The sequence below is a fragment of the Pleurodeles waltl genome, chromosome 7 (genome assembly GCF_031143425.1).
Source record: "Pleurodeles waltl isolate 20211129_DDA chromosome 7, aPleWal1.hap1.20221129, whole genome shotgun sequence".
NCBI lineage: Eukaryota > Metazoa > Chordata > Amphibia > Caudata > Salamandridae > Pleurodeles > Pleurodeles waltl.
In genome coordinates, this window is record NC_090446.1 from 478,958,553 (window position 1) to 478,984,687 (window position 26,135).

Genomic DNA, 26,135 nt, shown 5'->3' on the forward strand with positions numbered 1-26,135 from the left:
AAACCTACCAAAGCTGTGCATTTTTGAAAACTAGAGACCTAGGGGAATCCAGGATGGGGTGACTTGTGGGGGGGTCTGACCAGGTTCTGTTACCCAGAATCCTTTGCAAACCTCACAATTTAGCTAAAAAAAACACATTTTCCTCACATTTTGGTGACAGAAAGTTCTGGAATCAGAGAGGAGCCACAAATTAACTTTCACCCAGCATTCACCCAAGTCTCCCGATAAAAATGATACCTCACTTGTGTGGGTATGCCTAGCAACCGTGACAGGAAAGGCCCCAAAACGCAACGTGGACACATCACATTTTTTTAAAGAAAACAGAGGTGTTTTTTGCAAAGTGCCTACCAGTAGATTTTGGCCTCTAGCTCAGCCGGCACCTAGGGAAACCTACCAAACCTGTGCATTTTTTAAAACTAGAGACCTAGGGAAATCCAGGATGGGGTGACTTGTCGGGCTCTGACCAGGTTCTGTTACCCAGTATCTTTTGCAAACCTCAAAATGTGGCTAAAAAAACACATTTTCCTCACATTTTGGTGACAGAAAGTTCTGGAATCTGAGAGGAGCCACAAATTTTCTTCCACCCAGCGTTCCCACAAGTCTCCCAATAAAAATGATACCTCACTTGGGTGGGTATGCCTAGCACCCGTGACAGGAAAGGCCCCAAAACGCAACGTGGACACATCACATTTTTTGAAAGAAAACAGAGGTGTTTTTTGCAAAGTGCCTACCTGTAGATTTTGGCTTCTAGCTCAGCCGGCACCTAGGGAAACCTACCAAACCAGTGCATTTTTGAAAATTAAAGACCTAGGGGAATCCAAGATGGGGTGACTTGTGGGGCTGCGACCACGTTCTGTTACCCAGAATCCTTTGCAAACCTCAACATTTGGCTAAAAAAACACGTTTTCCTCACATTTTGGTGACAGAAAGTTCTGGAATCTGAGAGGAGCCACAAATTTTCTTCCACCCAGCGTTCCCACAAGTCTCCCAATAAAAATGATACCTCACTTGTGTGGGTAGGCCTAGCGCCCGCGACAGGAAATGCCCAAAAAGGCAACATGGACACATCACATTTTTTTAAAGAAAACAGGTGTTTTTTGCAGAGTGCCTACCTGTAGATTTTGGCCTCTAGCTCAGCCGGCACCTAGGGAAACCTACCAAACCTCTGCATTTTTTTAAACTAGAGACCTAGGGGAATCCAGGATGGGGTGACTTGTGGGGCTCTGACCAGGTTCTGTTACCCAGAATCTTTTGCAAACCTCAAAATGTGGCTAAAAAAAACACATTTTCCTAACATTTTGGTGACAGAAAGATCTGGAATCAGAGAGGAGCCACAAATTTCCTTCCACCCAGCGTTCCCCCAAGTCTCGCGATAAAAATTATACCTCACTTGTGTGGGTAGGCCTAGTGCCCGTGACAGGAAATGCCCCAAAACGCAACGTGGACACATCACATTTTTTTAAAGAAAACAGAGGTGTTTGTTGCAAAGAGCCTACCTGTAGATTTTGAACTCTAGCTCATCCGGCACCTAGGGAAACCTACGAAACCTGTGCATTTTTAAGAACTAGAGACCTAGGGGAATCCAAGATGGGGTGACATGTGGGGCTCTGACCAGGTTCTGTTACCCAGAATCCTTTGCAAACCTCAAAATTTGGCTAAAAAACACATTTTCCTCACATTTTGGTGACACAAAATTCTGGAATCAGAGAGGAGCCACAAATTTCCTTCCACCCAGGGTTCCCCTAAGTCTCCCGATAAAAATGATACCTCACTTGTGTGGGTAGGCCTAGCGCCCGCGACAGGAACTGCCCCAAAACGCAACGTGGACACATCACATTTTTTTCAAGAAAACAGAGGTGTTTTTTGCAAAGTGCCTACCTGTAGATTTTGGCCTCTAGCTCAGCCGGCACATAGGGAAACCTACCAAAGCTGTGCATTTTTGAAAACTAGAGACCTAGGGGAATCCAGGATGGGGTGACTTGTGGGGGGGTCTGACCAGGTTCTGTTACCCAGAATCCTTTGCAAACCTCACAATTTAGCTAAAAAAAACACATTTTCCTCACATTTTGGTGACAGAAAGTTCTGGAATCAGAGAGGAGCCACAAATTAACTTTCACCCAGCGTTCACCCAAGTCTCCCGATAAAAATGATACCTCACTTGTGTGGGTATGCCTAGCAACCGTGACAGGAAAGGCCCCAAAATGCAACGTGGACACATCACATTTTTTGAAAGAAAACAGAGGTGTTTTTTGCAAAGTGCCTACCAGTAGATTTTGGCCTCTAGCTCAGCCGGCACCTAGGGAAACCTACCAAACCTGTGCATTTTTTAAAACTAGAGACCTAGGGAAATCCAGGATGGGGTGACTTGTGGGGCTCTGACCAGGTTCTGTTACCCAGTATCTTTTGCAAACCTCAAAATGTGGCTAAAAAAACACATTTTCCTCACATTTTGGTGACAGAAAGTTCTGGAATCTGAGAGGAGCCACAAATTTTCTTCCACCCAGCGTTCCCACAAGTCTCCCAATAAAAATGATACCTCACTTGTGTGGGTATGCCTAGCACCCGTGACAGGAAAGGCCCCAAAACGCAACGTGGACACATCACATTTTTTGAAAGAAAACAGAGGTGTTTTTTGCAAAGTGCCTACCTGTAGATTTTGGCTTCTAGCTCAGCCGGCACCTAGGGAAACCTACCAAACCAGTGCATTTTTGAAAATTAAAGACCTAGGGGAATCCAAGATGGGGTGACTTGTGGGGCTGCGATCACGTTCTGTTACACAGAATCCTTTGCAAACCTCAACATTTGGCTAAAAAAACACGTTTTCCTCACATTTTGGTGACAGAAATTCTGGAATCTGAGAGGAGCCACAAATTTTCTTCCACCCAGCGTTCCCACAAGTCTCCCAATAAAAATGATACCTCACTTGTGTGGGTAGGCCTAGTGCCCGTGACAGGAAATGCCCCAAAACGCAACGTGGACACATCACATTTTTTTAAATAAAACAGAGGTGTTTCTTGCAAAGTGCCTACCTGTAGATTTTGGCCTCCAGCTCAGCCGGCACCTAGGGAAACCTACCAAACCTGCGCATTTTTAAAAACTAGAGACCTAGGGGAATCCCAGATGGGGTGACATGTGGGGCTCTGACCAGGTTCTGTTACCCAGAATCCTTTGCAAACCTCAAAATTTGGCTAAAAAACACATTTTCCTCACATTTTGGTGACACAAAGTTCTGGAATCAGAGAGGAGCCACAAATTTCCTTCCACACAGCGTTCCCCTAAGTCTCCCGATAAAAATGATACCTCACTTGTGTGGGTAGGCCTAGCGCCTGCGACAGGAAATGCCACAAAACAAAACGTGGACACATCACATTTTTTGAAAGAAAACAGAGCTGTTTTTTGCAAAGTGCCTACCAGTTGATTTTGGCCTCTAGCTCAGCCGGCACATAGGGAAACCTACCAAACCTGTGCATTTTTGAAAACTAGAGACCTAGGGGAATCCAGGATGGGGTGACTTGTGGGGGGGTCTGACCAGGTTCTGTTACCCAGAATCCTTTGCAAACCTCACAATTTAGCTAAAAAAAACACATTTTCCTCACATTTTGGTGACAGAAAGTTCTGGAATCAGAGAGGAGCACAAATTAACTTTCACCCAGCGTTCCCCCAAGTCTCCCGATAAAAATGATACCTCACTTGTGTGGGTAGGCCTAGCGCCCGCGACAGGAAATGCCCCAAAACGCAACGTGGACACATCACATTTTTTTAAAGAAAACAGGTGTTTTTTGCAGAGTGCCTACCTGTAGATTTTGGCCTCTAGCTCAGCCGGCACCTAGGGAAACCTACCAAACCTGTGCATTTTTTTAAACTAGAGACCTAGGGGAATCCAGGATGGGGTGACTTGTGGGGCTCTGACCAGGTTCTGTTAACCAGAATCTTTTGCAAACCTCAAAATGTGGCTAAAAAAAACACATTTTCCTCACATTTTGGTGACAGAAAGTTCTGGAATCTGAGAGGAGCCACAAATTTTCTTCCACCCAGCGTTCCCACAAGTCTCCCAATAAAAATGATACCTCACTTGTGTGGGTAGGCCTAGTGCCCGTGAAAGGAAATGCCCCAAAACACAACGTGGACACATAACATTTTTTTAAAGAAAACAGAGGTGTTTCTTGCAAAGTGCCTACCTGTAGATTTTGGCCTCCAGCTCAGCCGGCACCTAGGGAAACCTACCAAACCTGTGCATTTTTAAAAACTAGAGACCTAGGGGAATCCCAGATGGGGTGACATGTGGGGCTCTGACCAGGTTCTGTTACCCAGAATCCTTTGCAAACCTCAAAATTTGGCTAAAAAACACATTTTCCCCACATTTTGGTGACACAAAGTTCTGGAATCAGAGAGGAGCCACAAATGTCCTTCCACACAGCGTTCCCCTAAGTCTCCCGATAAAAATGATACCACACTTGTGTGGGTAGGCCTAGCGCGCGACAGGAAATGCCCCAAAACAAAACGTGGACACATCACATTTTTTGAAAGAAAACAGAGCTGTTTTTTGCAAACTGCCTACCAGTAGATTTTGGCCTCTAGCTCAGCCGGCACATAGGGAAACCTACCAAACCTGTGCATTTTTGAAAACTAGAGACCTAGGGATATCCAGGATGGGGTGACTTGTGGGGGGGTCTGACCAGGTTCTGTTACCCAGAATCCTTTGCAAACCTCACAATTTAGCTAAAAAAAACACATTTTCCTCACATTTTGGTGACAGAAAGTTCTGGAATCAGAGAGGAGCACAAATTAACTTTCACCCAGCGTTCCCCCAAGTCTCCCGATAAAAATGATACCTCACTTGTGTGGGTAGGCCTAGCGCCCGCGACAGGAAATGCCCCAAAACGCAACGTGGACACATCACATTTTTTTAAAGAAAACAGGTGTTTTTTGCAGAGTGCCTACCTGTAGATTTTGGCCTCTAGCTCAGCCGGCACCTAGGGAAACCTACCAAACCTGTGCATTTTTTTAAACTAGAGACCTAGGGGAATCCAGGATGGGGTGACTGGTGGGGCTCTGACCAGGTTCTGTTACCCAGAATCTTTAGCAAACCTCAAAATGTGGCTAAAAAAAACACATTTTCCTCACATTTTGGTGACAGAAAGATCTGGAATCAGAGAGGAGCCACAAATTTCCTTCCACCCAGCGTTCCCCCAAGTCTCCCGATAAAAATTATACCTCACTTGTGTGGGTAGGCCTAGTGCCCGTGACAGGAAATGCCCCAAAACGCAACGTGGACACATCACATTTTTTTAAAGAAAACAGAGGTGTTTTTTGCAAAGTGCTTACCTGTAGATTTTGAACTCTAGCTCAGCCGGCACCTAGGGAAACCTGCGAAACCTGTGCATTTTTAAGAACTAGAGACCTAGGGGAATCCAAGATGGGGTGACATGTGGGGCTCTGACCAGGTTCTGTTAACCAGAATCCTTTGCAAACCTCAAAATTTGGCTAAAAAACACATTTTCCTCACATTTTGGTGACACAAAATTCTGGAATCAGAGAGGAGCCACAAATTTCCTTCCACCCAGGGTTCCCCTAAGTCTGCCGATAAAAATGATACCTCACTTGTGTGGGAAGGCCTAGCGCCCGCGACAGGAACTGCCCCAAAACGCAACGTGGACACATCACATTTTTTAAAAAGAAAACAGAGGTGTTTGTTGCAAAGTGCCTACCTGTAGATTTTGGCCTCTCGCTCAGCCGGCACCTAGGGAAACCTACCAAACCAGTGCATTTTTTAAAACTAGAGACCTAGCGGTATCCAGGATGGGGTGACTTGTGGTGTTCTGACCAGGTTCTGTTACCCAGTATCTTTTGCAAACCTCAAAATGTGGCTAAAAAAACACATTTTCCTCACATTTTGGTGACAGAAAGTTCTGGAATCTAAGAGGAGCCACAAATTTTCTTACACCCAGCGTTCCCACAAGTCTCCCAAAAAAAATGATACCTCACTTGTGTGGGTATGCCTAGCACCCGTGACAGGAAAGGCCCCAAAACGCAACGTGGACACATCACATTTTTTGAAAGAAAACAGAGGTGTTTTTTGCAAAGTGCCTACCTGTAGATTTTGGCCTCTAGCTCAGCCGGCACCTAGGGAAACCTACCAAACCAGTGCATTTTTGAAAATTAAAGACCTAGGGGAATCCAAGATGGGGTGACTTGTGGGGCTGTGACCAGGTTCTGTTACCCAGAATCCTTTGCAAACCTCAACATTTGGCTAAAAAAACACGTTTTCCTCACATTTTGGTGACAGAAAGTTCTGGAATCTGAGAGGAGCCACAAATTTTCTTCCACCCAGCGTTCCCACAAGTCTCCCAATAAAAATGATACCTCACTTGTGTGGGTAGGCCTAGTGCCCGTGACAGAAAATGCCCCAAAACGCAACGTGGACACATCACATTTTTTAATAGAAAACAGAGGTGTTTGTTGCAAAGTGCCTACCTGTAGATTTTGCCCTCCAGCTCAGCCGGCACCTAGGGAAACCTACCAAACCTCTGCATTTTTTTAAACTAGAGACCTAGGGGAATCCATGATGGGGTGACTTGTGGGGCTCTGACCAGGTTCTGTTACCCAGAATCTTTTGCAAACCTCAAAATGTGGCTAAAAAAAACACATTTTCCTCACATTTTGGTGACCGAAAGATCTGGAATCAGAGAGGAGCCACAAATTTCCTTCCACCCAGCGTTCCCCCAAGTCTCCCGATAAAAATTATACCTCACTTGTGTGGGTAGGCCTAGTGCCCGTGACAGGAAATGCCCCAAAACGCAACGTGGACACATCACATTTTTTTAAAGAAAACAGAGGTGTTTGTTGCAAAGAGCCTACCTGTAGATTTTGAACTCTAGCTCATCCAGCACCTAGGGAAACCTACGAAACCTGTGCATTTTTAAGAACTAGAGACCTAGGGGAATCCAAGATGGGGTGACATGTGGGGCTCTGACCAGGTTCTGTTACCCAGAATCCTTTGCAAACCTCAAAATTTGGCTAAAAAACACATTTTCCTCACATTTTGGTGACACAAAATTCTGGAATCAGAGAGGAGCCACAAATTTCCTTCCACCCAGGGTTCCCCTAAGTCTCCCGATAAAAATGATACCTCACTTGTGTGGGTAGGCCTAGCGCCCGCGACAGGAACTGCCCCAAAACGCAACGTGGACACATCACATTTTTTTCAAGAAAACAGAGGTGTTTTTTGCAAAGTGCCTACCAGTAGATTTTGGCCTCTAGCTCAGCCGGCACATAGGGAAACCTACCAAAGCTGTGCATTTTTTAAAACTAGAGACCTAGGGGAATCCAGGATGGGGTGACTTGTGGGGGGGTCTGACCAGGTTCTGTTACCCAGAATCCTTTGCAAACCTCACAATTTAGCTAAAAAAAACACATTTTCCTCACATTTTGGTGACAGAAAGTTCTGGAATCAGAGAGGAGCCACAAATTAACTTTTACCCAGCATTCACCCATGTCTCCCGATAAAAATGATACCTCACTTGTGTGGGTATGCCTAGCAACCGTGACAGGAAATGCCCCAAAACGCAAGGTGGACACATCACATTTTTTTAAAGAAAACAGAGGTGTTTCTTGCAAAGTGCCTACCTGTAGATTTTGGCCTCCAGCTCAGCCGGCACCTAGGGAAACCTACCAAACCTGTGCATTTTTAAAAACTAGAGACCTAGGGGAATCCCAGATGGGGTGACATGTGGGGCTCTGACCAGGTTCTGTTACCCAGAATCCTTTGCAAACCTCAAAATTTGGCTAAAAAACACATTTTCCTCACATTTTGGTGACACAAAGTTCTGGAATCAGAGAGGAGCCACAAATTTCCTTCCACACAGCGTTCCCCTAAGTCTCCCGATAAAAATGATACCTCACTTGTGTGGGTAGGCCTAGCGCCCGCGACAGGAAATGCCCCAAAACAAAACGTGGACACATCACATTTTTTGAAAGAAAACAGAGCTGGTTTTTGCAAAGTGCCTACCAGTAGATTTTGGCCTCTAGCTCAGCCGGCACATAGGGAAACCTACCAAACCTGTGCATTTTTGAAAACTAGAGACCTAGGGGAATCCAGGATGGGGTGACTTGTGGGGGGGTCTGACCAGGTTCTGTTACCCAGAATCCTTTGCAAACCTCACAATTTAGCTAAAAAAAACACATTTTCCTCACATTTTGGTGACAGAATGTTCTGGAATCAGAGAGGAGCACAAATTAACTTTCACCCAGCGTTCCCCCAAGTCTCCCGATAAAAATGATACCTCATTTGTGTGGGTAGGCCTAGCGCCCGCGACAGGAAATGCCCCAAAACGCAACGTGGACACATCACATTTTTTTAAAGAAAACAGGTGTTTTTTGCAGAGTGCCTACCTGTAGATTTTGGCCTCTAGCTCAGCCGGCACCTAGGGAAACCTACCAAACCTGTGCATTTTTTTAAACTAGAGACCTAGGGGAATCCAGGATGGGGTGACTTGTGGGGCTCTGACCAGGTTCTGTTACCCAGAATCTTTTGCAAACCTCAAAATGTGGCTAAAAAAAACACATTTTCCTCACATTTTGGTGACAGAAAGATCTGGAATCAGAGAGGAGCCACAAATTTCCTTCCACCCAGCGTTCCCCCAAGTCTCCCGATAAAAATTATACCTCACTTGTGTGGGTAGGCCTAGTGCCCGTGACAGGAAATGCCCCAAAACGCAACGTGGACACATCACATTTTTTTAAAGAAAACAGAGGTGTTTGTTGCAAAGTGCCTACCTGTAGATTTTGAACTCTAGCTCAGCCGGCACCTAGGGAAACCTGCGAAACCTGTGCATTTTTAAGAACTAGAGACCTAGGGGAATCCAAGATGGGGTGACATGTGGGGCTCTGACCAGGTTCTGTTACCCAGAATCCTTTGCAAACCTCAAAATTTGGCTAAAAAACACATTTTCCTCACATTTTGGTGACAGAAAGTTCTGGAATCAGAGAGGAGCCACAAATTAACTTTCACCCAGCATTCACCCAAGTCTCCCGATAAAAATGATACCTCACTTGTGTGGGTATGCCTAGCAACCGTGACAGGAAAGGCCCCAAAACGCAACGTGGACACATCACATTTTTTTAAAGAAAACAGAGGTGTTTTTTGCAAAGTGCCTACCAGTAGATTTTGGCCTCTAGCTCAGCCGGCACCTAGGGAAACCTACCAAACCTGTGCATTTTTTAAAACTAGAGACCTAGGGAAATCCAGGATGGGGTGACTTGTGGGGCTCTGACCAGGTTCTGTTACCCAGTATCTTTTGCAAACCTCAAAATGTGGCTAAAAAAACACATTTTCCTCACATTTTGGTGACAGAAAGTTCTGGAATCTGAGAGGAGCCACAAATTTTCTTCCACCCAGCGTTCCCACAAGTCTCCCAATAAAAATGATACCTCACTTGGGTGGGTATGCCTAGCACCCGTGACAGGAAAGGCCCCAAAACGCAACGTGGACACATCACATTTTTTGAAAGAAAACAGAGGTGTTTTTTGCAAAGTGCCTACCTGTAGATTTTGGCTTCTAGCTCAGCCGGCACCGAGGGAAACCAACCAAACCAGTGCATTTTTGAAAATTAAAGACCTAGGGGAATCCAAGATGGGGTGACTTGTGGGGCTGCGACCACGTTCTGTTACCCAGAATCCTTTGCAAACCTCAACATTTGGCTAAAAAAACACGTTTTCCTCACATTTTGGTGACAGAAAGTTCTGGAATCTGAGAGGAGCCACAAATTTTCTTCCACCCAGCGTTCCCACAAGTCTCCCAATAAAAATGATACCTCACTTGTGTGGGTAGGCCTAGTGCCCGTGACAGGAAATGCCCCAAAACGCAAGGTGGACACATCACATTTTTTTAAAGAAAACAGAGGTGTTTCTTGCAAAGTGCCTACCTGTAGATTTTGGCCTCCAGCTCAGCCGGCACCTAGGGAAACCTACCAAACCTGTGCATTTTTAAAAACTAGAGACCTAGGGGAATCCCAGATGGGGTGACATGTGGGGCTCTGACCAGGTTCTGTTACCCAGAATCCTTTGCAAACCTCAAAATTTAGCTAAAAAACACATTTTCCTCACATTTTGGTGACACAAAGTTCTGGAATCAGAGAGGAGCCACAAATTTCCTTCCACACAGCGTTCCCCTAAGTCTCCCGATAAAAATGATACCTCACTTGTGTGGGTAGGCCTAGCGCCCGCGACAGGAAATGCCCCAAAACAAAACGTGGACACATCACATTTTTTGAAAGAAAACAGAGCTGGTTTTTGCAAAGTGCCTACCAGTAGATTTTGGCCTCTAGCTCAGCCGGCACATAGGGAAACCTACCAAACCTGTGCATTTTTGAAAACTAGAGACCTAGGGGAATCCAGGATGGGGTGACTTGTGGGGGGGTCTGACCAGGTTCTGTTACCCAGAATCCTTTGCAAACCTCACAATTTAGTTAAAAAAAACACATTTTCCTCACATTTTGGTGACAGAATGTTCTGGAATCAGAGAGGAGCACAAATTAACTTTCACCCAGCGTTCCCCCAAGTCTCCCGATAAAAATGATACCTCACTTGTGTGGGTAGGCCTAGCGCCCGCGACAGGAAATGCCCCAAAACGCAACGTGGACACATCACATTTTTTTAAAGAAAACAGGTGTTTTTTGCAGAGTGCCTACCTGTAGATTTTGGCCTCTAGCTCAGCCGGCACCTAGGGAAACCTACCAAACCTGTGCATTTTTTTAAACTAGAGACCTAGGGGAATCCAGGATGGGGTGACTTGTGGGGCTCTGACCAGGTTCTGTTACCCAGAATCTTTTGCAAACCTCAAAATGTGGCTAAAAAAAACACATTTTCCTCACATTTTGGTGACAGAAAGATCTGGAATCAGAGAGGAGCCACAAATTTCCTTCCACCCAGCGTTCCCCCAAGTCTCCCGATAAAAATTATACCTCACTTGTGTGGGTAGGCCTAGTGCCCGTGACAGGAAATGCCCCAAAACGCAACGTGGACACATCACATTTTTTTAAAGAAAACAGAGGTGTTTGTTGCAAAGTGCCTACCTGTAGATTTTGAACTCTAGCTCAGCCGGCACCTAGGGAAACCTGCGAAACCTGTGCATTTTTAAGAACTAGAGACCTAGGGGAATCCAAGATGGGGTGACATGTGGGGCTCTGACCAGGTTCTGTTACCCAGAATCCTTTGCAAACCTCAAAATTTGGCTAAAAAACACATTTTCCTCACATTTTGGTGACACAAAATTCTGGAATCAGAGAGGAGCCACAAATTTCCTTCCACCCAGGGTTCCCCTAAGTCTCCCGATAAAAATGATACCTCACTTGTGTGGGTAGGCCTAGCGCCCGCGACAGGAAATGCCCCAAAACGCAACGTGGACACATCACATTTTTTTAAAGAAAACAGGTGTTTTTTGCAGAGTGCCTACCTGTAGATTTTGGCCTCTAGCTCAGCCGGCACCTAGGGAAACCTACCAAACCTGTGCATTTTTTTAAACTAGAGACCTAGGGGAATCCAGGATGGGGTGACTTGTGGGGCTCTGACCAGGTTCTGTTACCCAGAATCTTTTGCAAACCTCAAAATGTGGCTAAAAAAAACACATTTTCCTCACATTTTGGTGACAGAAAGTTCTGGAATCTGAGAGGAGCCACAAATTTTCTTCCACCCAGCGTTCCCACAAGTCTCCCAATAAAAATGATACCTCACTTGTGTGGGTAGGCCTAGTGCCCGTGACAGGAAATGCCCCAAAACGCAATGTGGAAACATCACATTTTTTTAAAGAAAACAGAGGTGTTTCTTGCAAAGTGCCTACCTGTAGATTTTGGCCTCCAGCTCAGCCGTCACCTAGGGAAACCTACCAAACCTGTGCATTTTTAAAAACTAGAGACCTAGGGGAATCCCAGATGGGGTGACATGTGGGGCTCTGACCAGGTTCTGTTACCCAGAATCCTTTGGAAACCTCAAAATTTGGCTAAAAAACACATTTTCCCCACATTTTGGTGACACAAAGTTCTGGAATCAGAGAGGAGCCACAGATTTCCTTCCACACAGCGTTACCCTAAGTCTCCCGATAAAAATGATACCACACTTGTGTGGGTAGGCCTAGCGCGCGCGACAGGAAATGCCCCAAAACAAAACGTGGACACATCACATTTTTTGAAAGAAAACAGAGCTGTTTTTTGCAAAGTGCCTACCAGTAGATTTTGGCCTGTAGCTCAGCCGGCACATAGGGAAACCTACCAAACCTGTGCATTTTTGAAAACTAGAGACCTAGGGGAATCCAGGATGGGGTGACTTGTGGGGGGGTCTGACCAGGTTCTGTTACCCAGAATCCTTTGCAAACCTCACAATTTAGCTAAAAAAAACACATTTTCCTCACATTTTGGTGACAGAAAGTTCTGGAATCAGAGAGGAGCACAAATTAACTTTCACCCAGCGTTCCCCCAAGTCTCCCGATAAAAATGATACCTCACTTGTGTGGGTAGGCCTAGTGCCCGCGACAGGAAATGCCCCAAAACGCAACGTGGACACATCACATTTTTTTAAAGAAAACAGTTGTTTTTTGCAGAGTGCCTACCTGTAGATTTTGGCCTCTAGCTCAGCCGCCACCTAGGGAAACCTACCAAACCTGTGCATTTTTTTAAACTAGAGACCTAGGGGAATCCAGGATGGGGTGACTTGTGGGGCTCTGACCAGGTTCTGTTACCCAGAATCTTTTGCAAACCTCAAAATGTGGCTAAAAAAAACACATTTTCCTCACATTTTGGTGACAGAAAGATCTGGAATCAGAGAGGAGCCACAAATTTCCTTCCACCCAGCGTTCCCCCAAGTCTCCCGATAAAAATTATACCTCACTTGTGTGGGTAGGCCTAGTGCCCGTGACAGGAAATGCCCCAAAACGCAACGTGGACACATCACATTTTTTTAAAGAAAACAGAGGTGTTTGTTGCAAAGTGCCTACCTGTAGATTTTGAACTCTAGCTCAGCCGGCACCTAGGGAAACCTGCGAAACCTGTGCATTTTTAAGAACTAGAGACCTAGGGGAATCCAAGATGGGGTGACATGTGGGGCTCTGACCAGGTTCTGTTACCCAGAATCCTTTGCAAACCTCAAAATTTGGCTAAAAAACACATTTTCCTCACATTTTGGTGACACAAAATTCTGGAATCAGAGAGGAGCCACAAATTTCCATCCACCCAGGGTTCCCCTAAGTCTCTCGATAAAAATGATACCTCACTTGTGTGGGAAGGCCTAGCGCCCGCGACAGGAACTGCCCCAAAACGCAACGTGGACACATCACATTTTTTAAAAAGAAAACAGAGGTGTTTGTTGCAAAGTGCCTACCTGTAGATTTTGGCCTCTCACTCAGCCGGCACCTAGGGAAACCTACCAAACCAGTGCATTTTTTAAAACTAGAGACCTAGCGGAATCCAGGATGGGGTGACTTGTGGTGTTCTGACCAGGTTCTGTTACCCAGAATCCTTTGCAAACCTCAAAATTTGGCTAAAAAACACATTTTCCTCACATTTTGGTGACACAAAATTCTGGAATCAGAGAGGAGCCACAAATTTCCTTCCACCCAGGGTTCCCCTAAGTCTCCCGATAAAAATGATACCTCACTTGTGTGGGTAGGCCTAGCGCCCGCGACAGGAAATGCCCCAAAACGCAACGTGGACACATCACATTTTTTTAAAGAAAACAGGTGTTTTTTGCAGAGTGCCTACCTGTAGGTTTTGGCCTCTAGCTCAGCCGGCACCTAGGGAAACCTACCAAACCTGTGCATTTTTTTAAACTAGAGACCTAGGGGAATCCAGGATGGGGTGACTTGTGGGGCTCTGACCAGGTTCTGTTACCCAGAATCTTTTGCAAACCTCAAAATGTGGCTAAAAAAAACACATTTTCCTCACATTTTGGTGACAGAAAGTTCTGGAATCTGAGAGGAGCCACAAATTTTCTTCCACCCAGCGTTCCCACAAGTCTCCCAATAAAAATGATACCTCACTTGTGTGGGTAGGCCTAGTGCCCGTGACAGGAAATGCCCCAAAACGCAACGTGGAAACATCACATTTTTTTAAAGAAAACAGAGGTGTTTCTTGCAAAGTGCCTACCTGTAGATTTTGGCCTCCAGCTCAGCCGGCACCTAGGGAAACCTACCAAACCTGTGCATTTTTAAAAACTAGAGACCTAGGGGAATCCCAGATGGGGTGACATGTGGGGCTCTGACCAGGTTCTGTTACCCAGAATCCTTTGCAAACCTCAAAATTTGGCTAAAAAACACATTTTCCCCACATTTTGGTGACACAAAGTTCTGGAATCAGAGAGGAGAAACAGATTTCCTTCCACACAGCGTTACCCTAAGTCTCCCGATAAAAATGATACCACACTTGTGTGGGTAGGCCTAGCGCGCGCGACAGGAAATGCCCCAAAACAAAACGTGGACACATCACATTTTTTGAAAGAAAACAGAGCTGTTTTTTGCAAAGTGCCTACCAGTAGATTTTGGCCTCTAGCTCAGCCGGCACATAGGGAAACCTACCAAACCTTTGCATTTTTGAAAACTAGAGACCTAGGGGAATCCAGGATGGGGTGACTTGTGGGGGGGTCTGACCAGGTTCTGTTACCCAGAATCCTTTGCAAACCTCACAATTTAGCTAAAAAAAACACATTTTCCTCACATTTTGGTGACAGAAAGTTCTGGAATCAGAGAGGAGCACAAATTAACTTTCACCCAGCGTTCCCCCAAGTCTCCCGATAAAAATGATACCTCACTTGTGTGGGTAGGCCTAGCGCCCGCGACAGGAAATGCCCCAAAACGAAACGTGGACACATCACATTTTTTTAAAGAAAACAGTTGTTTTTTGCAGAGTGCCTACCTGTAGATTTTGGCCTCTAGCTCAGCCGCCACCTAGGGAAACCTACCAAACCTGTGCATTTTTTTAAACTAGAGACCTAGGGGAATCCAGGATGGGGTGACTTGTGGAGCTCTGACCAGGTTCTGTTACCCAGAATCTTTTGCAAACCTCAAAATGTGGCTAAAAAAAACACATTTTCCTCACATTTTGGTGACAGAAAGATCTGGAATCAGAGAGGAGCCACAAATTTCCTTCCACCCAGCGTTCCCCCAAGTCTCCCGATAAAAATTATACCTCACTTGTGTGGGTAGGCCTAGTGCCCGTGACAGGAAATGCCCCAAAACGCAACGTGGACACATCACATTTTTTGAAAGAAAACAGAGGTGTTTTTTGCAAAGTGCCTACCTGTAGATTTTGGCCTCTAGCTCAGCCGGCACCTAGGGAAACCTACCAAACCTGTGCATTTTTTTAAACTAGAGACCTAGGGGAATCCAGGATGGGGTGACTTGTGGAGCTCTGACCAGGTTCTGTTACCCAGAATCTTTTGCAAACCTCAAAATGTGGCTAAAAAAAACACATTTTCCTCACATTTTGGTGACAGAAAGATCTGGAATCAGAGAGGAGCCACAAATTTTCTTCCACCCAGCGTTCCCACAAGTCTCCCAATAAAAATGATACCTCACTTGTGTGGGTAGGCCTAGTGCCCGTGACAGGAAATGCCCCAAAACGCAATGTGGAAACATCACATTTTTTTAAAGAAAACAGAGGTGTTTCTTGCAAAGTGCCTACCTGTAGATTTTGGCCTCCAGCTCAGCCGTCACCTAGGGAAACCTACCAAACCTGTGCATTTTTAAAAACTAGAGACCTAGGGGAATCCCAGATGGGGTGACATGTGGGGCTCTGACCAGGTTCTGTTACCCAGAATCCTTTGCAAACCTCAAAATTTGGCTAAAAAACACATTTTCCCCACATTTTGGTGACACAAAGTTCTGGAATCAGAGAGGAGCCACAGATTTCCTTCCACACAGCGTTACCCTAAGTCTCCCGATAAAAATGATACCACACTTGTGTGGGTAGGCCTAGCGCGCGCGACAGGAAATGCCCCAAAACAAAACGTGGACACATCACATTTTTTGAAAGAAAACAGAGCTGTTTTTTGCAAAGTGCCTACCAGTAGATTTTGGCCTGTAGCTCAGCCGGCACATAGGGAAACCTACCAAACCTGTGCATTTTTGAAAACTAGAGACCTAGGGGAATCCAGGATGGGGTGACTTGTGGGGGGGTCTGACCAGGTTCTGTTACCCAGAATCCTTTGCAAACCTCACAATTTAGCTAAAAAAAACACATTTTCCTCACATTTTGGTGACAGAAAGTTCTGGAATCAGAGAGGAGCACAAATTAACTTTCACCCAGCGTTCCCCCAAGTCTCCCGATAAAAATGATACCTCACTTGTGTGGGTAGGCCTAGTGCCCGCGACAGGAAATGCCCCAAAACGCAACGTGGACACATCACATTTTTTTAAAGAAAACAGTTGTTTTTTGCAGAGTGCCTACCTGTAGATTTTGGCCTCTAGCTCAGCCGCCACCTAGGGAAACCTACCAAACCTGTGCATTTTTTTAAACTAGAGACCTAGGGGAATCCAGGATGGGGTGACTTGTGGGGCTCTGACCAGGTTCTGTTACCCAGAATCTTTTGCAAACCTCAAAATGTGGCTAAAAAAAACACATTTTCCTCACATTTTGGTGACAGAAAGATCTGGAATCAGAGAGGAGCCACAAATTTCCTTCCACCCAGCGTTCCCCCAAGTCTCCCGATAAAAATTATACCTCACTTGTGTGGGTAGGCCTAGTGCCCGTGACAGGAAATGCCCCAAAACGCAACGTGGACACATCACATTTTTTTAAAGAAAACAGAGGTGTTTGTTGCAAAGTGCCTACCTGTAGATTTTGAACTCTAGCTCAGCCGGCACCTAGGGAAACCTGCGAAACCTGTGCATTTTTAAGAACTAGAGACCTAGGGGAATCCAAGATGGGGTGACATGTGGGGCTCTGACCAGGTTCTGTTACCCAGAATCCTTTGCAAACCTCAAAATTTGGCTAAAAAACACATTTTCCTCACATTTTGGTGACACAAAATTCTGGAATCAGAGAGGAGCCACAAATTTCCTTCCACCCAGGGTTCCCCTAAGTCTCTCGATAAAAATGATACCTCACTTGTGTGGGAAGGCCTAGCGCCCGCGACAGGAACTGCCCCAAAACGCAACGTGGACACATCACATTTTTTAAAAAGAAAACAGAGGTGTTTGTTGCAAAGTGCCTACCTGTAGATTTTGGCCTCTCACTCAGCCGGCACCTAGGGAAACCTACCAAACCAGTGCATTTTTTAAAACTAGAGACCTAGCGGAATCCAGGATGGGGTGACTTGTGGTGTTCTGACCAGGTTCTGTTACCCAGAATCCTTTGCAAACCTCAAAATTTGGCTAAAAAACACATTTTCCTCACATTTTGGTGACACAAAATTCTGGAATCAGAGAGGAGCCACAAATTTCCTTCCACCCAGGGTTCCCCTAAGTCTCCCGATAAAAATGATACCTCACTTGTGTGGGTAGGCCTAGCGCCCGCGACAGGAAATGCCCCAAAACGCAACGTGGACACATCACATTTTTTTAAAGAAAACAGGTGTTTTTTGCAGAGTGCCTACCTGTAGGTTTTGGCCTCTAGCTCAGCCGGCACCTAGGGAAACCTACCAAACCTGTGCATTTTTTTAAACTAGAGACCTAGGGGAATCCAGGATGGGGTGACTTGTGGGGCTCTGACCAGGTTCTGTTACCCAGAATCTTTTGCAAACCTCAAAATGTGGCTAAAAAAAACACATTTTCCTCACATTTTGGTGACAGAAAGTTCTGGAATCTGAGAGGAGCCACAAATTTTCTTCCACCCAGCGTTCCCACAAGTCTCCCAATAAAAATGATACCTCACTTGTGTGGGTAGGCCTAGTGCCCGTGACAGGAAATGCCCCAAAACGCAACGTGGAAACATCACATTTTTTTAAAGAAAACAGAGGTGTTTCTTGCAAAGTGCCTACCTGTAGATTTTGGCCTCCAGCTCAGCCGGCACCTAGGGAAACCTACCAAACCTGTGCATTTTTAAAAACTAGAGACCTAGGGGAATCCCAGATGGGGTGACATGTGGGGCTCTGACCAGGTTCTGTTACCCAGAATCCTTTGCAAACCTCAAAATTTGGCTAAAAAACACATTTTCCCCACATTTTGGTGACACAAAGTTCTGGAATCAGAGAGGAGAAACAGATTTCCTTCCACACAGCGTTACCCTAAGTCTCCCGATAAAAATGATACCACACTTGTGTGGGTAGGCCTAGCGCGCGCGACAGGAAATGCCCCAAAACAAAACGTGGACACATCACATTTTTTTAAAGAAAACAGAGCTGTTTTTTGCAAAGTGCCTACCAGTAGATTTTGGCCTCTAGCTCAGCCGGCACATAGGGAAACCTACCAAACCTTTGCATTTTTGAAAACTAGAGACCTAGGGGAATCCAGGATGGGGTGACTTGTGGGGGGGTCTGACCAGGTTCTGTTACCCAGAATCCTTTGCAAACCTCACAATTTAGCTAAAAAAAACACATTTTCCTCACATTTTGGTGACAGAAAGTTCTGGAATCAGAGAGGAGCACAAATTAACTTTCACCCAGCGTTCCCCCAAGTCTCCCGATAAAAATGATACCTCACTTGTGTGGGTAGGCCTAGCGCCCGCGACAGGAAATGCCCCAAAACGAAACGTGGACACATCACATTTTTTTAAAGAAAACAGTTGTTTTTTGCAGAGTGCCTACCTGTAGATTTTGGCCTCTAGCTCAGCCGCCACCTAGGGAAACCTACCAAACCTGTGCATTTTTTTAAACTAGAGACCTAGGGGAATCCAGGATGGGGTGACTTGTGGAGCTCTGACCAGGTTCTGTTACCCAGAATCTTTTGCAAACCTCAAAATGTGGCTAAAAAAAACACATTTTCCTCACATTTTGGTGACAGAAAGATCTGGAATCAGAGAGGAGCCACAAATTTCCTTCCACCCAGCGTTCCCCCAAGTCTCCCGATAAAAATTATACCTCACTTGTGTGGGTAGGCCTAGTGCCCGTGACAGGAAATGCCCCAAAACGCAACGTGGACACATCACATTTTTTGAAAGAAAACAGAGGTGTTTTTTGCAAAGTGCCTACCTGTAGATTTTGGCCTCTAGCTCAGCCGGCACCTAGGGAAACCTACCAAACCTGTGCATTTTTTTAAACTAGAGACCTAGGGGAATCCAGGATGGGGTGACTTGTGGAGCTCTGACCAGGTTCTGTTACCCAGAATCTTTTGCAAACCTCAAAATGTGGCTAAAAAAAACACATTTTCCTCACATTTTGGTGACAGAAAGATCTGGAATCAGAGAGGAGCCACAAATTTCCTTCCACCCAGCGTTCCCCCAAGTCTCCCGATAAAAATTATACCTCACTTGTGTGGGTAGGCCTAGTGCCCGTGACAGGAAATGCCCCAAAACGCAACGTGGACACATCACATTTTTTTAAAGAAAACAGAGGTGTTTGTTGCAAAGTGCCTACCTGTAGATTTTGAACTCTAGCTCAGCCGGCACCTAGGGAAACCTGCGAAACCTGTGCATTTTTAAGAACTAGAGACCTAGGGGAATCCAAGATGGGGTGACATGTGGGGCTCTGACCAGGTTCTGTTACCCAGAATCCTTTGCAAACCTCAAAATTTGGCTAAAAAACACATTTTCCTCACATTTTGGTGACAGAAAGTTCTGGAATCAGAGAGGAGCCACAAATTAACTTTCACCCAGCATTCACCCAAGTCTCCCGATAAAAATGATACCTCACTTGTGTGGGTATGCCTAGCAACCGTGACAGGAAAGGCCCCAAAACACAACGTGGACACATCACATTTTTTAAAGAAAACAGAGGTGTTTTTTGCAAAGTGCCTACCAGTAGATTTTGGCCTATAGCTCAGCCGGCACCTAGGGAAACCTACCAAACCTGTGCATTTTTTAAAACTAGAGACCTAGGGAAATCCAGGATGGGGTGACTTGTGGGGCTCTGACCAGGTTCTGTTACCCAGTATCTTTTGCAAACCTCAAAATGTGGCTAAAAAAACACATTTTCCTCACATTTTGGTGACAGAAAGTTCTGGAATCTGAGAGGAGCCACAAATTTTCTTCCACCCAGCGTTCCCACAAGTCTCCCAATAAAAATGATACCTCACTTGGGTGGGTATGCCTAGCACCCGTGACAGGAAAGGCCCCAAAACGCAACGTGGACACATCACATTTTTTGAAAGAAAACAGAGGTGTTTTTTGCAAAGTGCCTACCTGTAGATTTTGGCTTCTAGCTCAGCCGGCACCTAGGGAAACCTACCAAACCAGTGCATTTTTGAAAATTAAAGACCTAGGGGAATCCAAGATGGGGTGACTTGTGGGGCTGCGACCACGTTCTGTTACCCAGAATCCTTTGCAAACCTCAACATTTGGCTAAAAAAACACGTTTTCCTCACATTTTGGTGACAGAAAGTTCTGGAATCTGAGAGGAGCCACAAATTTTCTTCCACCCAGCGTTCCCACAAGTCTCCCAATAAAAATGATACCTCACTTGTGTGGGTAGGCCTAGTGCCCGTGACAGGAAATGCCCCAAAACGCAAGGTGGACACATCACATTTTTTTAAAGAAAACAGAGGTGTTTCTTGCAAAGTGCCTACCTGTAGATTTTGGCCTCCAGCTCAGCCGGCACCTAGGGAAACCTACCAAACCTGTGCATTTTTAAAAACTAGAGACCTAGGGGAATCCCAGATGGGGTGACATGTGGGGCTCTGACCAGGTTCTGTTACCCAGAATCCTTTGCAAACCTCAAAATTTGGCTAAAAAACACATTTTCCTCACATTTTGGTGACACAAAGTTCTGGAATCAGAGAGGAGCCACAAATTTCCTTCCACACAGCGTTCCCCTAAGTCTCCCGATAAAAATGATACCTCACTTGTGTGGGTAGGCCTAGCGCCCGCGACAGGAAATGCCCCAAAACAAAACGTGGACACATCACATTTTTTGAAAGAAAACAGAGCTGGTTTTTGCAAAGTGCCTACCAGTAGATTTTGGCCTCTAGCTCAGCCGGCACATAGGGAAACCTACCAAACCTGTGCATTTTTGAAAACTAGAGACCTAGGGGAATCCAGGATGGGGTGACTTGTGGGGGGGTCTGACCAGGTTCTGTTACCCAGAATCCTTTGCAAACCTCACAATTTAGCTAAAAAAAACACATTTTCCTCACATTTTGGTGACAGAATGTTCTGGAATCAGAGAGGAGCACAAATTAACTTTCACCCAGCGTTCCCCCAAGTCTCCCGATAAAAATGATACCTCACTTGTGTGGGTAGGCCTAGCGCCCGCGACAGGAAATGCCCCAAAACGCAACGTGGACACATCACATTTTTTTAAAGAAAACAGGTGTTTTTTGCAGAGTGCCTACCTGTAGATTTTGGCCTCTAGCTCAGCCGGCACCTAGGGAAACCTACCAAACCTGTGCATTTTTTTAAACTAGAGACCTAGGGGAATCCAGGATGGGGTGACTTGTGGGGCTCTGACCAGGTTCTGTTACCCAGAATCTTTTGCAAACCTCAAAATGTGGCTAAAAAAAACACATTTTCCTCACATTTTGGTGATAGAAAGTTCTGGAATCTGAGAGGAGCCACAAATTTTCTTCCACCCAGCGTTCCCACAAGTCTCCCAATAAAAATGATACCTCACTTGTGTGGGTAGGCCTAGTGCCCGTGACAGGAAATGCCCCAAAACGCAACGTGGAAACATCACATTTTTTAAAGAAAACAGAGGTGTTTCTTGCAAAGTGCCTACCTGTAGATTTTGGCCTCCAGCTCAGCCGGCACCTAGGGAAACCTACCAAACCTGTGCATTTTTAAAAACTAGAGACCTAGGGGAATCCCAGATGGGGTGACATGTGGGGCTCTGACCAGGTTCTGTTACCCAGAATCCTTTGCAAACCTCAAAATTTGGCTAAAAAACACATTTTCCCCACATTTTGGTGACACAAAGTTCTGGAATCAGAGAGGAGAAACAGATTTCCTTCCACACAGCGTTACCCTAAGTCTCCCGATAAAAATGATACCACACTTGTGTGGGTAGGCCTAGCGCGCGCGACAGGAAATGCCCCAAAACAAAACGTGGACACATCACATTTTTTGAAAGAAAACAGAGCTGTTTTTTGCAAAGTGCCTACCAGTAGATTTTGGCCTCTAGCTCAGCCGGCACATAGGGAAACCTACCAAACCTTTGCATTTTTGAAAACTAGAGACCTAGGGGAATCCAGGATGGGGTGACTTGTGGGGGGGTCTGACCAGGTTCTGTTACCCAGAATCCTTTGCAAACATCACAATTTAGCTAAAAAAAACACATTTTCCTCACATTTTGGTGACAGAAAGTTCTGGAATCAGAGAGGAGCACAAATTAACTTTCACCCAGCGTTCCCCAAGTCTCCCGATAAAAATGATACCTCACTTGTGTGGGTAGGCCTAGCGCCCGCGACAGGAAATGCCCCAAAACGCAACGTGGACACATCACATTTTTTTAAAGAAAACAGTTGTTTTTTGCAGAGTGCCTACCTGTAGATTTTGGCCTCTAGCTCAGCCGCCACCTAGGGAAACCTACCAAACCTGTGCATTTTTTTAAACTAGAGACCTAGGGGAATCCAGGATGGGGTGACTTGTGGAGCTCTGACCAGGTTCTGTTACCCAGAATCTTTTGCAAACCTCAAAATGTGGCTAAAAAAAACACATTTTCCTCACATTTTGGTGACAGAAAGATCTGGAATCAGAGAGGAGCCACAAATTTCCTTCCACCCAGCGTTCCCCCAAGTCTCCCGATAAAAATGATACCTCACTTGTGTGGGTAGGCCTAGTGCCCGTGACAGGAAATGCCCCAAAACGCAACGTGGACACATCACATTTTTTTAAAGAAAACAGAGGTGTTTGTTGCAAAGTGCCTACCTGTAGATTTTGAACTCTAGCTCAGCCGGCACCTAGGGAAACCTGCGAAAACTGTGCATTTTTAAGAACTAGAGACCTAGGGGAATCCATGATGGGGTGACATGTGGGGCTTTGACCAGGTTCTGTTACCCAGAATCTTTTGCAAACCTCAAAATTTGGCTAAAAAACACATTTTGCTCACATTTTGGTGACACAAAATTCTGGAATCAGAGAGGAGCCACAAATTTCCTTCCACCCAGGGTTCCCCTAAGTCTCCCGATAAAAATGATACCTCACTTGTGTGGGAAGGCCTAGCGCCCGCGACAGGAACTGCCCCAAAACGCAACGTGGACACATCACATTTTTTAAAAAGAAAACAGAGGTGTTTGTTGCAAAGTGCCTACCTGTAGATTTTGGCCTCTCGCTCAGCCGGCACCTAGGGAAACCTACCAAACCAGTGCATTTTTTAAAACTAGAGACCTAGCGGAATCCAGGATGGGGTGACTTGTGGTGTTCTGACCAGGTTCTGTTACCCAGTATCTTTTGCAAACCTCAAAATGTGGCTAAAAAAAAACATTTTTCTCACATTTTGGTGACAGAAAGTTCTGGAATCTGAGAGGAGCCACAAATTTTCTTACACCCAGCGTTCCCACAAGTCTCCCAAAAAAAATGATACCTCACTTGTGTGGGTATGCCTAGCACCCGTGACAGGAAAGGCCCCAAAACGCAACGTGGACACATCACATTTTTTGAAAGAAAACAGAGGTGTTTTTTGCAAAGTGCCTACCTGTAGATTTTGGCCTCTAGCTCAGCCTGCACCTAGGGAAACCTACCAAACCAGTGCATTTTTGAAAATTAAAGACCTAGGGGAATCCAAGATGGGGTGACTTGTGGGGCTGTGACCAGGTTCTGTTACCCAGAATCCTTTGCAAACCTCAACATTTGGCTAAAAAAACACGTTTTCCTCACATTTTGGTGACAGAAAGTTCTGGAATCTGAGAGGAGCCACAAATTTTCTTCCACCCAGTGTTCCCACAAGTCTCCCAATAAAAATGATACCTCACTTGTGTGGGTAGGCGTAGTGCCCGTGACAGAAAATGCCCCAAAACGCAACGTGGACACATCACATTTTTTTATAGAAAACAGAGGTGTTTGTTGCAAAGTTTCTACCTGTAGATTTTGCCCTCCAGCTCAGCCGGCACCTAGGGAAACCTACCAAACCTGTGCATTTTTAAAAACTAGAGACCTAGGGGAATCCCAGATGGGGTGACATGTGGGGCTCTGACCAGGTTCTGTTACCCAGAATCCTTTGCAAACCTCAAAATTTGGCTAAAAAACACATTTTCCTCACATTTTGGTGACACAAAGTTCTGGAATCAGAGAGGAGCCACAAATTTCCTTCCACACAGTGTTCCCCTAAGTCTCCCGATAAAAATGATACCTCACTTGTGTGGGTAGGCCTACCGCCCGCGACAGGAAATGCCCCAAAACAAAACGTGGACACATCACATTTTTTGAAAGAAAACAGAGCTGTTTTTTGCAAAGTGCCTACCAGTAGATTTTGGCCTCTAGCTCAGCCGGCACATAGGGAAACCTACCAAACCTGTGCATTTTTGAAAACTAGAGACCTAGGGGAATCCAGGATGGGGTGACTTGTGGGGGGGTCTGACCAGGTTCTGTTACCCAGAATCCTTTGCAAACCTCACAATTTAGCTAAAAAAAACACATTTTCCTCACATTTTGGTGACAGAATGTTCTGGAATCAGAGAGGAGCACAAATTAACTTTCACCCAGCGTTCCCCCAAGTCTCCCGATAAAAATGATACCTCACTTGTGTGGGTAGGCCTAGCGCCCGCGACTGGAAATGCCCCAAAACACAACATGGACACATCACATTTTTTTGAAGAAAACAGGTGTTTTTTGCAGAGTGCCTACCTGTAGATTTTGGCCTCTAGCTCAGCCGGCACCTAGGGAAACCTACCAAACCTGTGCATTTTTTTAAACTAGAGACCTAGGGGAATCCAGGATGGGGTGACTTGTGGGGCTCTGACCAGGTTCTGTTACCCAGAATCTTTTGCAAACCTCAAAATGTGGCTAAAAAAAACACATTTTCCTCACATTTTGGTGACAGAAAGATCTGGAATCAGAGAGGAGCCACAAATTTCCTTCCACCCAGCGTTCCCCCAAGTCTCCCGATAAAAATTATACCTCACTTGTGTGGGTAGGCCTAGTGCCCGTGACAGGAAATGCCCCAAAACGCAACGTGGACACATCACATTTTTTTAAAGAAAACAGAGGTGTTTGTTGCAAAGTGCCTACCTGTAGATTTTGAACTCTAGCTCAGCCGGCACCTAGGGAAACCTGCGAAACCTGTGCATTTTTAAGAACTAGAGACCTAGGGGAATCCAAGATGGGGTGACATGTGGGGCTCTGACCAGGTTCTGTTACCCAGAATCCTTTGCAAACCTCAAAATTTGGCTAAAAAACACATTTTCCTCACATTTTGGTGACACAAAATTCTGGAATCAGAGAGGAGCCACAAATTTCCTTCCACCCAGGGTTCCCCTAAGTCTCCCGATAAAAATGATACCTCACTTGTGTGGGTAGGCCTAGCGCCCGCGACAGGAAATGCCCCAAAACGCAACGTGGACACATCACATTTTTTTAAAGAAAACAGGTGTTTTTTGCAGAGTGCCTACCTGTAGATTTTGGCCTCTAGCTCAGCCGGCACCTAGGTAAACCTACCAAACCTGTGCATTTTTTTAAACTAGAGACCTAGGGGAATCCAGGATGGGGTGACTTGTGGGGCTCTGACCAGGTTCTGTTACCCAGAATCTTTTGCAAACCTCAAAATGTGGCTAAAAAAAACACATTTTCCTCACATTTTGGTGACAGAAAGTTCTGGAATCTGAGAGGAGCCACAAATTTTCTTCCACCCAGCGTTCCCACAAGTCTCCCAATAAAAATGATACCTAACTTGTGTGGGTAGGCCTAGTGCCCGTGACAGGAAATAACCCAAAACGCAACGTGGAAACATCACATTTTTTTAAAGAAAACAGAGGTGTTTCTTGCAAAGTGCCTACCTGTAGATTTTGGCCTCCAGCTCAGCCGGCACCTAGGGAAACCTACCAAACCTGTGCATTTTTAAAAACTAGAGACCTAGGGGAATCCCAGATGGGGTGACATGTGGGGCTCTGATCAGGTTCTGTTACCCAGAAT